Source organism: Canis lupus, chromosome 26 (genome assembly GCF_048164855.1).
Source record: "Canis lupus baileyi chromosome 26, mCanLup2.hap1, whole genome shotgun sequence".
Classification (NCBI taxonomy): Eukaryota; Metazoa; Chordata; class Mammalia; order Carnivora; family Canidae; genus Canis; species Canis lupus.
The window spans coordinates 24,496,027-24,508,979 of NC_132863.1; the positions used below are offsets into that span (position 1 = coordinate 24,496,027).

Consider the following 12,953-nt stretch of genomic DNA (forward strand, 5'->3'; position numbering starts at 1 on the left):
ACAGATATGAAAGTCCAGCTTTATTTGGAGAAGGATGTAGATAGCAGATATCAACTCGCCTTTGGGCATTGCAGGATTGCACCTGACACTGTATGGATCCAATCTGAAAATTTGTAAGTTCTCCATTTTTCTCTCTCTGCATGCAACCGGTTGTGATGTAGCACCAAGGAGGCTTCACCTGAAAGATGTCACCAGCAAAACAATACCTTCTCCAATGAGTCTTTTGTGCATACGAGGATGGGTGTCTTACAAATAGAACTTCATGTCATTTAAAAATTTTTGTTTATTATGAAAATAACATTTTTACTGACATGAAAAGTGGCTCGCTGAATAGTACCCAGGACGAACAAAGCAGGCTCACTCGATTATTGGCTGACATTTAAGTTATTTCTGAATTTTTTGCTATTATAATAATCCTGAACCTTTTGGTGCAGGAAAGTATAGATTCCTAAGATTATTGAAAAAGTATAAATAGTTTTATGACTTTTAAATTTGAAGATACATTATAGTTTTAAGGCATTCCAAACCCCTTACCAAATACCTCACCAATAGAATTAAAGTGAGGTATTTCTGGCTGGCGTTGGTTAGTTTCACCTCATAGCCAATCTGGACCAATTATTCCTATTTTTACAACTTTTCCTTCAGTAGGGATTTTCAGCGAAAATCCCATGGATGCCATTTCCTTGACTACCAGTAGAGCAAGGATTTCACCATTTGTTTATTGGTCTGTGACACCTCCTCTTCAGAGTAACTGTTTTCAGAGGTTTGCCCTTTTACTAAGTGTTATCTTTTAAATTTATAAATGTATAATCTCTTTTTTACAAAATCTGTAAAAATGTTTTAAATTTAGGCTCGTGTTCATGATTAACTGAATCCATAGTCATCACCAACCTATTGCATACCATCTCTTTTTCATTCATGAATTCTTTATTTTGATTCAAGAAAGATGTGAGTGTGAAGTCCTTTCTGAGCTCTTACAGGTCTGGTAACATCTTCCTGTCCTGTTCTAGATAAGGCATCCTTGACTCACAGCCATTTTCCCCCAAGGGAAATTCTGTCAGTGTGGCTCCATGTCTTTTGACATGGTGAAGAAAACCAGTCTTTCCTTTCAGGGAAATCGGAGTCCTCAGGCTGGAAGTGTCAGATTATCTGATTTATATGTAAAGCAAACATGTTGCCTGAGAATGAGATTTACCCTCACCTGTAGAGATTATGGACTGGGTCAGGAACTTGAAGACACATTTACACTGCTATATCCTGCTTCTTTCTCCTCTACACCTGAAGAATGATATTACATTACTCCTTCCATGAAGGCATGACCATTGGGCTAAGGAGAAAAGATCTGTTGGAGCATTTGATAATTAGAAGAACAAGAAAGTGCCAGAAATAGAATGATCAGGACCTAAAAGGGTGGTAGATGTTGAAAAAAGCATTCCGGAAGAGAGGAACAAAATAGGCAAGGAGAGAGGGGTAATGCAGAACAATGATGAGGGCAGGATGATTTAAATTGAAAGATTAATTTTAGGGAGCCCTCTCAGATAGGTTGGAGCAGAAGGTAAGCCTGGGTCATGGAGTGCCATGGAAACAGTGAGCAGACTTTAAATAATGTAGGGTCAACTCTAACACATAAATGATGTAAAGAAAGAAGAGTTTGGGAGAATTTAATCTGTTCTATTTTCATTCTTCATTTAGTGTCACCCCAATGAAAAAAAATATTGTAGAAAACATAGAGAGAATCCTGGGAGACCTGATAATCCATAATTTGGGAGCAAAAGTAAGTATACAAACCCAGACTAGTTCAGTTTTTTAGTCTGGAACCCAGAACTTGGTGGACTGCATCTTCTTAATAAACTGGAAGGAAATCTTCCAGGAAGGAGAGTTAGGGAGAGAGGAAGTGGTGTTTAACAAGTTCCCATTCCGCAACCAGCACTGGTGAAGTGTTTTATGGATATTTTCAATTCTTCAAGTCAAAATCAGCATCTGTGTGACTGGAGATAAGTTGATAAGCCTCTCCAAGACTCAGTTTCCTTATCTGTAAAATAAGTATAAGTAATCATAAAATTAACAATTAATACTCATTAAGACACAGGCATTGTGCTAAGGATCTTACATGAATTTTCATATTCTAAATAACAGTATTATCTCCATTTTCCAGATAAAGTTCCAGAGATGACCAATGACTTACCTAAGTCACAGAGCTGCCAAATAGCTCAACTTACATGTGACCCCAGGGCAGTCTGTCCCCCAAACCCCACTACCGGGTTGTTCCCTAGGGTTGGTTGGCTTTGAAGGAAATCTTGCCCTGATTGCCCCCAGAATATTCAGCCTCCATTGGTGGAGCCACCCCCCTCCTGACTCTTGCATACTTTCTTGTCTTTCAGATGTGTCCCTTCATTAATTCGTGTCTTTATGACCTGAATCCGCAAGTGACTAAGGAACTGATTAGTAAGTGCTGGTGGTGAGAAAACAGAGAAACACTCCAGGAGGAAGCTCAGACTCCTCCTTTACCCTTTACATCTCCTCTCCCCTGACACTCCTCCCAGATAAACATTCCCTTCCTCAGGGAGGCAGAATGGTCCCTGCTAATAATGATCCTCATAAACTCAGCTGCTACTGACTGTGAGAGTCCTATGCACTATGTCCAGGGTTAAGCACTCTGCCTGCACTGGCCATTGAACCTCTACCACTAATCAAACACATGTTGGTTTCAATTCCATTCTGGCTCCCAAAATTTAGAGAAGCTGAGATATAAATGGGAGCTTCTTTGGGGAAAAAAAAAAAGCTGCCTGATTCTTCCTTTACCCTTCTCCTAGATTGGATGATGTTGCATTTTGAGCAAAAAATTGGCCTGGTTTCAGCCCAAAGACTGCCTCCTTCTAGTAGTCTCTACCTCCAGGCACCTGAAGTTTCCAGGTCTGCCAGAAGCCAAAGCAGGCAGCTGAGGCCCCCAGTGGGAATCTGAAAACCAATAGAATTTCTGGGCTGAAAGGACTTTTCCTTCATTAACGGAAGATTCACTAGTCCTACCCAGCAAGTAGTTTTCTGGCCTCTGCTCACATACCTCCACTGACAGGGAGCTCACTATTATAAAGTAGGAAGCTTGAGGCAATTGATCTGAATTATTCTTTAAACTCCCAAGGTATAGTTTCCAGGCTCACCCAAACTAAATGTGAGTGGGGCAGCTTGACCAATGCCTTCACTCTGCTGATAATTGGGCCGCCATTCTAGAGAGGTGGACAGGCAAATGGGGACCAGCTGCTGTGACGCCAACTCCCTTCACTGTCTCATTTCAACGTATAGCTCTTAAGTTACTAGCATGGGAGGGAGTGATTGTTCCCAATTTATGGATGAAGAAACCAAGGCCCAGAACTGTCAATGAAGTGATCAGAGATGCCAGTGACTAAGCATTGCCTCCAGCCCCAACCTCATGTCTCCTAGTGGTTGCCTCATTCCCTAAACCTGCTCTGCTCCCATTCAGAGTAGGAGAAAACTCCTTTGGCCTCTCTGATCCTCCTTTACTGCCACTGTCTAAGTTATCTGTTTTGCCTTCTAGGTCTGCTGCTGCAGCAGGGCAAGTACCATGCCACTATTCAAATATCCCCAAAGTAAAGGAACCACGTTTGCACCAATATGGTGAGAGATTAGAGCATATTTCCATTCCTTAGTGATGGTACTTAGCCTTTAGGGTCATTATAAATGTTTCATTCATTCATAAGATTTCAATTAAGCTTCTACTATGTGCTAACTGCTAGGATATGGCTATGAACAACACAAGACTCTGCTCTCCTGGAGTTTCTAGCCTAGTTGAGTGCACTGACAAAGAACTAGGAAATAACTGCATAGTCAACTAAATTCCAGCAGATGGTGCATACACTGAAGAAAACAAAGCAGAGACTGAGAATAACAGGTGGAGGCAGGGAGGGAGGCATCAAATTAAGAGAATAGAGTCACGCAGAAGGCTCTTTGAGATCTTTCAACTGAGCCATGAATGATAAGGCAGGAGTTGTGCCAAGACCAAGGGGAAGAACATCACAGATAGAAGGATGAGAATGTGCAAAAGCCCTGAAGCAGGAATGAGTTTTCCTTTTGGAAGCAGGAAAGGAAAGCAATGTGACTGGGATGTGGAAGGGCACCAGTTGTAGGAAGTATCTTTACAAAGCTTTTGTAAAAAGTTTTATTAATGTATCATGTATTTATTTGCAACTATTCTATGTTGAAAACACTCTGATTGAGTGTCACCATCTCAGGTCTCTCAAAAAAAAAAAAGTATATCGACCACTCTCTTCCCTACTTCCCTACTTATTTTTCTTCATAAAATTCATTATTATCTGACTTTTACTATACTGTTTCTTTTCTGTCTCTACTACTAGAATGTATGGTTCATGAAAGCAAGGACTTTTTCTTATTCCCTGTTTTTATCCCAGGTGTCAGCATTACAAAAATGAATTAGACATGGCTCCTGACTAGAGTCCAGCCTAGTAAAGGATAAGACAAATAAATAGGCAATCTTATATGCGGTAGGGTCTTCTGGTTGGGATTCTGTGGAAGTAGAGAGGCAAGATCCAGCAGCACTCCCTGTGGACTTCCAGAAAGGCTTCAAGGGGAAGCAGGCTTTAAACTGGGCATTGAAGAATGATTAAGAGTTTCTTCCTGGGAAAATACATTAAAGACAGAGAACACCTGATGTGCAAATACACAGGAGTAGGAAAGGACCTGATGCTCTGAACCACAGGAAGAAGCTCTAGGTGACTGGTCGTAGGAGTCATGGAGGATGGAAGCATGAGGAATAAGGATAAGTTTGTAGTGAACTATACATGCTTTCTGAGAACAAGGGTTCATGTGATGGGTCAAGCCACCAAGAAGAAGGTGCAGTCCATGAAAGGGAACATGAGAATTTGAAGACCAACACTACAATTGAATCTGTCTTTAGGTTGGTGGCTTAGTTATGTAAGATTCTAAACTAATACTGTGTGATAGAAATATAACACAAAACACACATGTAACTTAGAATTTTCTAGTGATGAAATTTTTAAAAGGAAAAGGGAACATATTTAGCAATATATTTCATTTGTCAAATATATCCAAAATATTATCATGTCAACATTTAATGAATATAAAATTATTAATGAAATATTTTACATTCTATTTTTGTCCCAAGTCTTTGATTCCTGTGTATATATATTTTATAAGTTATATATAATATGTTATATATTATTATATGTTATATAATATATGTTATTATATATAACATATATTACAAGTATATTTCATACTTACAGAACATTTCTATTTGGACTAGTTGCAACTGAAGTTCTCAGCGTCCACCTATGGCTAATGGCTGCCATACTGGACAATGCAATTCTAACTAACTTGCTGCCAGTTGCAGCACTTTGAAAAGCCTAGAGCATCTCATTTTATACCCACCAATACATCTAGGCTGCCATCTATCACAGCAGCTCCAAATTGTGCCCCCATGTCATGTTAGTCCACAGACATATTTGCTTCAACCCAGAAAGTATTTTGTAAATGTGACTGTGTTGCCAATATTAAAAGTAAGAAATATGTCTTGTGATCAAGCAGAACATCTGGCAGTATTTTATATCCTTGTGTCATGAAGTAAGTCAAGGTGAGAAGGAAGATCCATCTTAGTTGATGAGAGACAGTACAGGGAACAGAATTTTTTATCCTGGGAGACGCAGTGGATGGATGTCCAAACTGGTATATGGTTCAGCACCATGGATAGTGGACAGCAGTATGAGGGAAGTGAGATGGGCAGAGGAAGAGGCTCTCAGCTCTGGTTTACATCCTCCTTAAAAAGGGGTATGAAGTTGACTAATATCTTTATTATCTCACACAAAATTAGGTCTCGCTTGCTGACCTCCTCCTTGGAATGTCCTCCACATTCCAGACCCTCACCTATATAGATGTTCATGTTGATTACTCAACTGCCGCCTGGAATTTCTTTCCCCACCCTGAACTCCAAGGATCCCCTACTTCTCTGGGTATGGAGGCTATTTTCCTGTAACTCCTCACCAGAATTCATGTGCTGATTCCTTATAATCTCTTCACAATAAATTCTTTTTTGCAACTCTGAACTATGGGTTGTCCTCCCTCCATAGTGCCATGTGGGCGGGGGGAAAGATAGCCAGAGATGGCTGTGGGTCTGATCATGATGACAAAAAACTTGCAGAATAGAGGAGGGTTCCTAGGTTAATTTAGTCTTTGTCTCAGAAATATCTCAACACTCTGGTCTGGAATTTCCCCAAAACTAAGGAACAAGTCTTCCTGTCTTCTCTGAGATGTTTTCTGGATGATTTTGTGGCCTTGGGCCACAATCCCCTCACTGTGAAGTGAGTTTTGTTCTCATCCAATAGATCCCTCAGGCAACCTACAAAGTTGTGGTTTATGGAAGAAAACTTAGCTCTGGTAACCCCATTTTTCTTCTCTCTGTAACCAAACTTCTCAAGAGACATATTGCTATCCATTGTTTCTACTTCCTCACCTTTATCCAGTGCTCAATTTTGGATAACCTGCCTTATCCCCTCAACACAAAATAATTTACTTTAGGTTATCCATCACTTCCTTCAAGGCCAACATCAGCGAACTGAATAGTGTTCATGTTCCTCAAGTCATTAGCAATTAACTTTGCATGACCACTCCAATCTACTCCCCATCTGCTCCTCCTCCGCTTTTTCTTCCTTATCACTACCTTGATTCATGCCTGGCACTCTTCTGTATGCACATACATTACATCCACTTACTCTTTTAAATAAATTGTGTTGGTTATTAAGCTTTTATCTCTTGGTTATAAATCTAACTTTCTGTACTCTGTTTTGCTGTGCTGGGTCTGGAAGTATGAAAACCACCTATCTCTTTTACTAGCTTGCTCCTTGTTAGGATCCTTCACTTGAGGGAGGTTGCAAAGCTGAAGGAGGAGAAAAGAAAACTTTTCTCTCCTGTTTGCTTCCTATTCCTCTAAGCATTACCCGGCAATGGTTTTTCACCCAATCGGGGAAAGTTGGTTTCAGTTTACAAGTTGCTGGTTTGTTTGTTTTTTTAATGCTCCAAACCCAGCTTTATTCTTTTCCTCAGAATACTGCACCAATCAACGGGAGCCCCTTTCTCAGAAGTCTACTTCCTAGTTCCATGGGGTTTCTCCTCCAAGATCCTTAAAATTCATCCCAACCACCTTTTGTTGCCACTGGACCCATAACTTGGTTCAGATCTCAGCATGCTCCAGAAGGACAAGAATAAAGGATAAAATAACTTATATACTCAAAATAATTACTTTTTTTGATCATTTATATCAGCAGACATGGGGTATATGTGTAACAATTGATGTGAAAATGTTGGGGCTCTGGAGCAGACAGTCAAGAAAGAATTCTTGAGATGTCCTTGGTGCAAAAAGGTGGTTTTATTAAAGCGTGGAGACAGGACCCAGGGACAGTAAGGGCTGTACTAAGGCTGTGAGGAGTGATTGATCATACACTTTCAAGTTGTGAGGGGGTCAGGGATAGTGTAAGTCTCTAAGGAATTTGGAAGCAAATTTTCCAGGACCTTGAGGGGCTAGCTGTTGTTAGGAAAAGGTAATTTACTACTGCCTAGTAAAACCTTAGTCATGAGACCCTTCAGATATATATCAGTGGGACTTATGCTTGGAGAATGATGACTAACATATATCTTCGGTAGGGGGGTAGAGATAAAGGAAATTTCCAAAGGGATTTTTATATGTTAAAGAAAATTTAGGGCAGCCTGGATGGCTCAGTGGTTTAGTGCCGCCTTCAGCCTAGGGCCTGATCCTAGAGACCCAGGATCAGGTCCCGCGTCAGGCTCCCTGCATGGAGCCTGCTTCTCCCTCTGCCTGTGTCTCTGCTTCTCTCTCTCTCTCTCTCTCATTAATAAATAAATAAATAATCTTTAAAAAAAAAAGAGAAAATTTACAGGATCCTAGGGATTGAGCTAATGTTAAGGTTGCTTTTTGCCTCTAGCAAAGTATTAATATCAAGGCAGCTAAGCTCCTTAAGGAAGATCACTTTGCCTGTCCCAAGTACTTGTCAATGGGCTATAAGTTTTAAAGAAGTTTAATTCTTTTTCTTTTGCCTTTGTTCTCTACATCAGTAATTGACTCTAAATATGTTAGACAAAAAAAGAATATAAACTGAGTTGTATGTGATTAATTGATGGGTGCCTTTATCCAAGATTCCAGATTTAATATTAGATCACACAGCCTAAAATGGCTTTGATAGCTTATTGTGTTGGTTACTGGAAAATAAACTCAAAAACGGCCTTCATTCAATGAGGTTGAAGACTTTCTGGGTTCAATATAAGTAAGGAACCCGAAGACTTGGAGTGATTGTACTGTTAGAGTGTAGTTATTTTTGCAAACATATGTGCCCCTGCCGTTAAACCTGCTGAGAGAGCCCAAACAACAATCTCTTCACCAAAAAATTGGAAAAAAAAAACAAAAAACATTGGTTTGGACAGCATTCACATCCTTGAAAAGCTCTGTGGTGGGGATCCCTGGGTGGCGCAGCGGTTTGGCACCTGCCTTTGGCCCACGGTGCGATCCTGGAGACCCGGGATCAAATCCCACATCGGGCTCCCGGTGCATGGAGACTGCTTCTCCCTCTGCCTGTGTCTCTGCCTCTCTCTCTCTCTCTCTTTCTCTGTGACTATCATAAATAAATAAAAATTAAAAAAAAAAAAAAAAAAAAAAAAAGCTCTGTGGTGTCTGTTTTCTATTACCCGGAAAATGCTGCCATTGAGAAATACTCCCTGATTTCAATGGGGCATGATGAGACAAACGAGTAGCAAAGAGCAAGTGGTGGAGCTTAACTGGGCGGAAACAAGAAGGCAAGCTTATTGGAATGGATAGCCAATCATGAATTGGCAATCAGAATACTTGACAATTGCTAATTGATCACAGTTTTCCTATAAAGGAAATGGATGGTCCACCTACTAAATGTTAATTGATTGGGAAGATCTCCAGGTTTGGAATCCAGAAACTTGCCTTGGGTTGCCAAAATGGAAAGTCAGAGCTTTTCATCCAATTTCCAACTAAAGGCTGGTTCACATTCAGGAAACTCCTGATTGAAGGGGAGGCAAGGGATCTTGCAATATTGCCACAGCTTATACTGTAAGTCTTCCTACAAGTCTTTCCCAAATTGGCCTGTTGACATTTATTGAATCATGGTACACTGTGGAAAAATATCCAGAATTTTTGGGGATATGAGATACTGGCTCAGAAATTATGCTATTTTCCAGAAACTGAAAATACTTTTATGGTCCACCAAAGTGATTATGGTTGTCAAATGATAAATGGAGTTTTGGCACGAGTTTGATTCAGAATGGGCCTGATAATTACATGGACCCATTCTGTGACTATTTCCCCAATTCTTTAATGTATAATTGGAAGAGACATCATTAGCAACTGGCAGAAGCCCCATTTGGCTCTCTGATCCACAGAGGGAGAGCTTTTGGGAGAGGAAAGCCTAAATGGAAACTCCCAGAGCTTTCTCTTTTAACCCGATAATAAACCAAAGCAAAACTATATCACTGGGGGAAATTGGAGAGACAAAGACCATCATTTTAATCTGAGGATTAAATTAAAAGGATGCTGAAAAAATAAAAATAAATAGAAGGATGCTGATACTTGTATCAGGCAAGATTAATGCGAGAAGAGAAAGAGACAAAGAGAAGGATTACAAGGAATTGATTTACATGATTATAGGGGTTATTTAAGCAAGACCAAGACCCATGAGGAAGCTATGAGGAAGTGAGAATCAAGCACCCAAGCTACTGTCCACAGGAAATATTTCTTTTTTTCTCTCTCTCTCCTCCTTGTTCTTCTACTCCTCCTCCTCTTTCCTCTTCTCTTTGTTTCTCCCTGTCTCTCTCTTCTCCTTTCTCCCTCTCTCCCCTCAGCCTTGCTTGTAAATCCTCCCAACTAATTGAATCAGTCCTAACTGGATTATCCAGGATAATCTCCCTTACATTAGGTCACTCACTATGAACTTTAATTACAGCTGAAAACTCCCTTCAGAGCAACACCTAGGTTAGCATCTAATTAAATAACAGGACTGTAGCCTAGCCAAGTTGACAGGATAGGAAAAAAGAAGCTCACAATACTTATCTCATCTTTAACAAGACTGTTCGCTGTCCTTAAAGTGAACCCATCCCCTGACACCTGGGATTTACTATTGCCCTTAAAATGTTTTTCCCTCTATTCCAAGATGTAGGGACCATCAAAATCAGCTTGCTTTTACTTGGCAGTGCTATCAGTACTGTTTTCACAGTTTTTCCTAGCACTAGTCAGCAATCCTGCTCTCTCTCATAATATAGTTTACAAAACTCTTGAACATACTGATGTCACAGAATATCACATATGTCCAATACATTAACATTATGCTAATTAAACTTGATGAGCAGCAATTAACAAGCATTAGCAAAATTAAAGGCATTAGTAAAATACACATGAGCAAGAAGGTGAGATACAATCTCATAAAAGCCCAGATCCCCAGCACTTTCATGAAGTTTATTCAAGTACAAAAAAGCACAAAGCTTCATGAGCCGTTTTCATTTTTAAGGTAATGCATACCACAATTAAAATTGTTATTCTGACACATTTACTGAATAACTCTTAAGGTACCAGTTCCAGTAGGAATCAGCAAAAATAGGCTCTCCAGCAAACAGTGCAAGCTTCTCTAACATCTTGTCCTTATAACCTAGGCAGAACAAACTATACTTTCAAAGTATCCATGGCAAATAAGGATGTTTATGGATGCTCTGGCAAGCTCTAATAAGAGAAACACAGTACAGATCTCTAGAGCTTTGGAGAAAAGCCCTATCTTGGCCCCAACTGTTTCAATTTTTAAAAACAGCTCCTGCCTTGCTACTTAGTCCTAGTAGAAATGAATATCTAAACATGGGATATCTAATATGCAATCAGAGATATCCTTCAGGGACTACATATCAAGTTTCTTTTTTTTCCCCCTGACATGCAGTTTATTTTTTTTATTTTTATAAATTTATTTTTTATTGGTGTTCAGTTTGCCAACATATAGAATAACACCCAGTGCTCATCCCGTCAAGTGCCCACCTCAGTGCCCGTTACCCAGTCACCCCCACCCCCCGCCATATCAAGTTTCTTTATGATATATTACATTGATTTTCAAATACTAAACTAAACTTGATTTCTTGAGATAAACCCCCACTTAATCATGATGCCTTTTCCTTTTTTTACATTTAAATCTGTATTGAAGTCACAAATATGTTGTTGAGGATTTCTGTCTCCACGTTCATGATAAATATTGGCCTGTAGTATTGACCCTGGTCTGGGTTTGGTATTAGGGTAAGGCTGGCTTCAGAGAAGGACTTGATAAATATTCTCTCCTCTTCAATTTTCTGGAATAGCTTGGGTATAATGTGGTGTTTAGTATGGAGCAATCTGGACCTAGAGTTTTCTGTGTAGTAAGGTTTTTATCTACAAATTCAATATCTTTAATAGATACAGGGCTTTTCAGGTTATCTATTTCTTCTCAAGAAGCTTTGGTGGTTTGTGTCTTTCAAGGAATTTGTTCCTTTTATCTACATTATAGAATTAATTGGCATAAAGTCATTTATAATATTTCCTTATTATTCTTTTAATACCTGTAAAGTCTGTAACGCTATCAGCCCTCTCATTCCTGAAGCTGGTCATTTGTGTCTTCTCTCTCTTTTTCCAAATCTACCTGACTAGAGTTTTATCAACTGTATTAATCTTTTAAAAAAACTGGCTTCTAATTTCACTGATTTTCTTTAATGTTTTTTGGGTTTATTTCATTAATTTCTATTCTTTATTACTTCTTTGTTTCATTTTTATTTATTTTTTTAAAGATTTATTTACTTATTTGAGAGAGAGAACATTTGCACATGAGCAGGGCAGGGCAGAGAAAGAGGGAGAGAGAATATCAAGCAGACTCTGTGCTGAGTGCAGGGCCAGATACGGGATCTGATCCCAAGACCCTGAGATTAGAACCTGAGCCAAAACCAAGAGTCTGACGCTCAATTAACTGAACCACAAAGACACTCCTGCTTGCTTTGTTTTTAATTATTTTAACTTTTCCTGTTAAGCTTCTTACAATGAATGATGAGGTCTGATATGTGCTTTAAGGAGAAGAACTCAAGCACATTTCCTCCTCCCCACTGGCTGGCATTTAAGGCAGGCGTGGCTCTGAATAGCTGGTCATTGTGAATGGCCTACCACTGTCCTTTCCTCCTGAGAACAACTCCTCATTGTAGGACCCTGGGCTTGATGGGGCCAGTTCCTGCCCACTAGTGGTTCAAAGTGTTCATAGTTATGGTGAAACATGCAGTCTTCACTCTCCCTGAGAACTCCAGCTCATTGAAAATCTTTGATGGTTGCCATGCGTGTCCCATGGAGTCTTTAGTGGCCTCTGTGGAATACAAGAGGAAATGCCACAGGCTCACAGAGCCCAGGATGAAGGGCAGGCCGTAGGCAAATTTATCTAGAGACCAGATACAGCCTACAGAGCCAGACAGCCTGGGTTCGAATCCTGGCTCCATGCTTACCAACCGTGTGTCCTTGGGCAAGTGACCTCATCTCTGTCAGTCTCAGGCTTCATGTCTGTGAACTGGGACAATAACAACACAACCCTCCAGGGCTATTGGATTAATGAAATTAATCTACAATGAATGCTTAGAGCAGAGCCTGGCACTGAGCACCGAGCTTGGGGCTCAATACATGTCTGCTATGGCTCTTCCTGCCTCTCCCGCAATGCCTGTGGGGGCCATGGGATCATTTTGGGGAGCAGGGTGGAGGTGGGAGGGGGAGGGAGATGGAGATGAAGGACCACTCCTCTGATCTCCCTTCTGTGGGTCTGGCTGCCTTGCTCCTGCCTCAGCCCCACCTGCCCCAGCTGGTGACTTCAGAGACTTCATTCACCTTCTCTGTG

The 12,953-nt window shown here is 40.3% G+C and overlaps 1 long non-coding RNA gene across 2 annotated transcripts in view; it reads right to left on the reverse strand.

Annotated features, from left to right (window-relative positions):
- Nucleotides 1-1,645: 1,645 nt before the first annotated feature.
- LOC140618323 (uncharacterized) overlaps nt 1,646-12,953 on the reverse strand; it is a 117,384-nt gene continuing 106,076 nt past the window's right edge. For both annotated transcript variants that reach the window (XR_012018497.1, XR_012018498.1), the window contains one exon: nt 1,646-2,032. This is a non-coding gene — a long non-coding RNA (uncharacterized lncRNA). The remainder of the gene's footprint in view (nt 2,033-12,953) is intronic.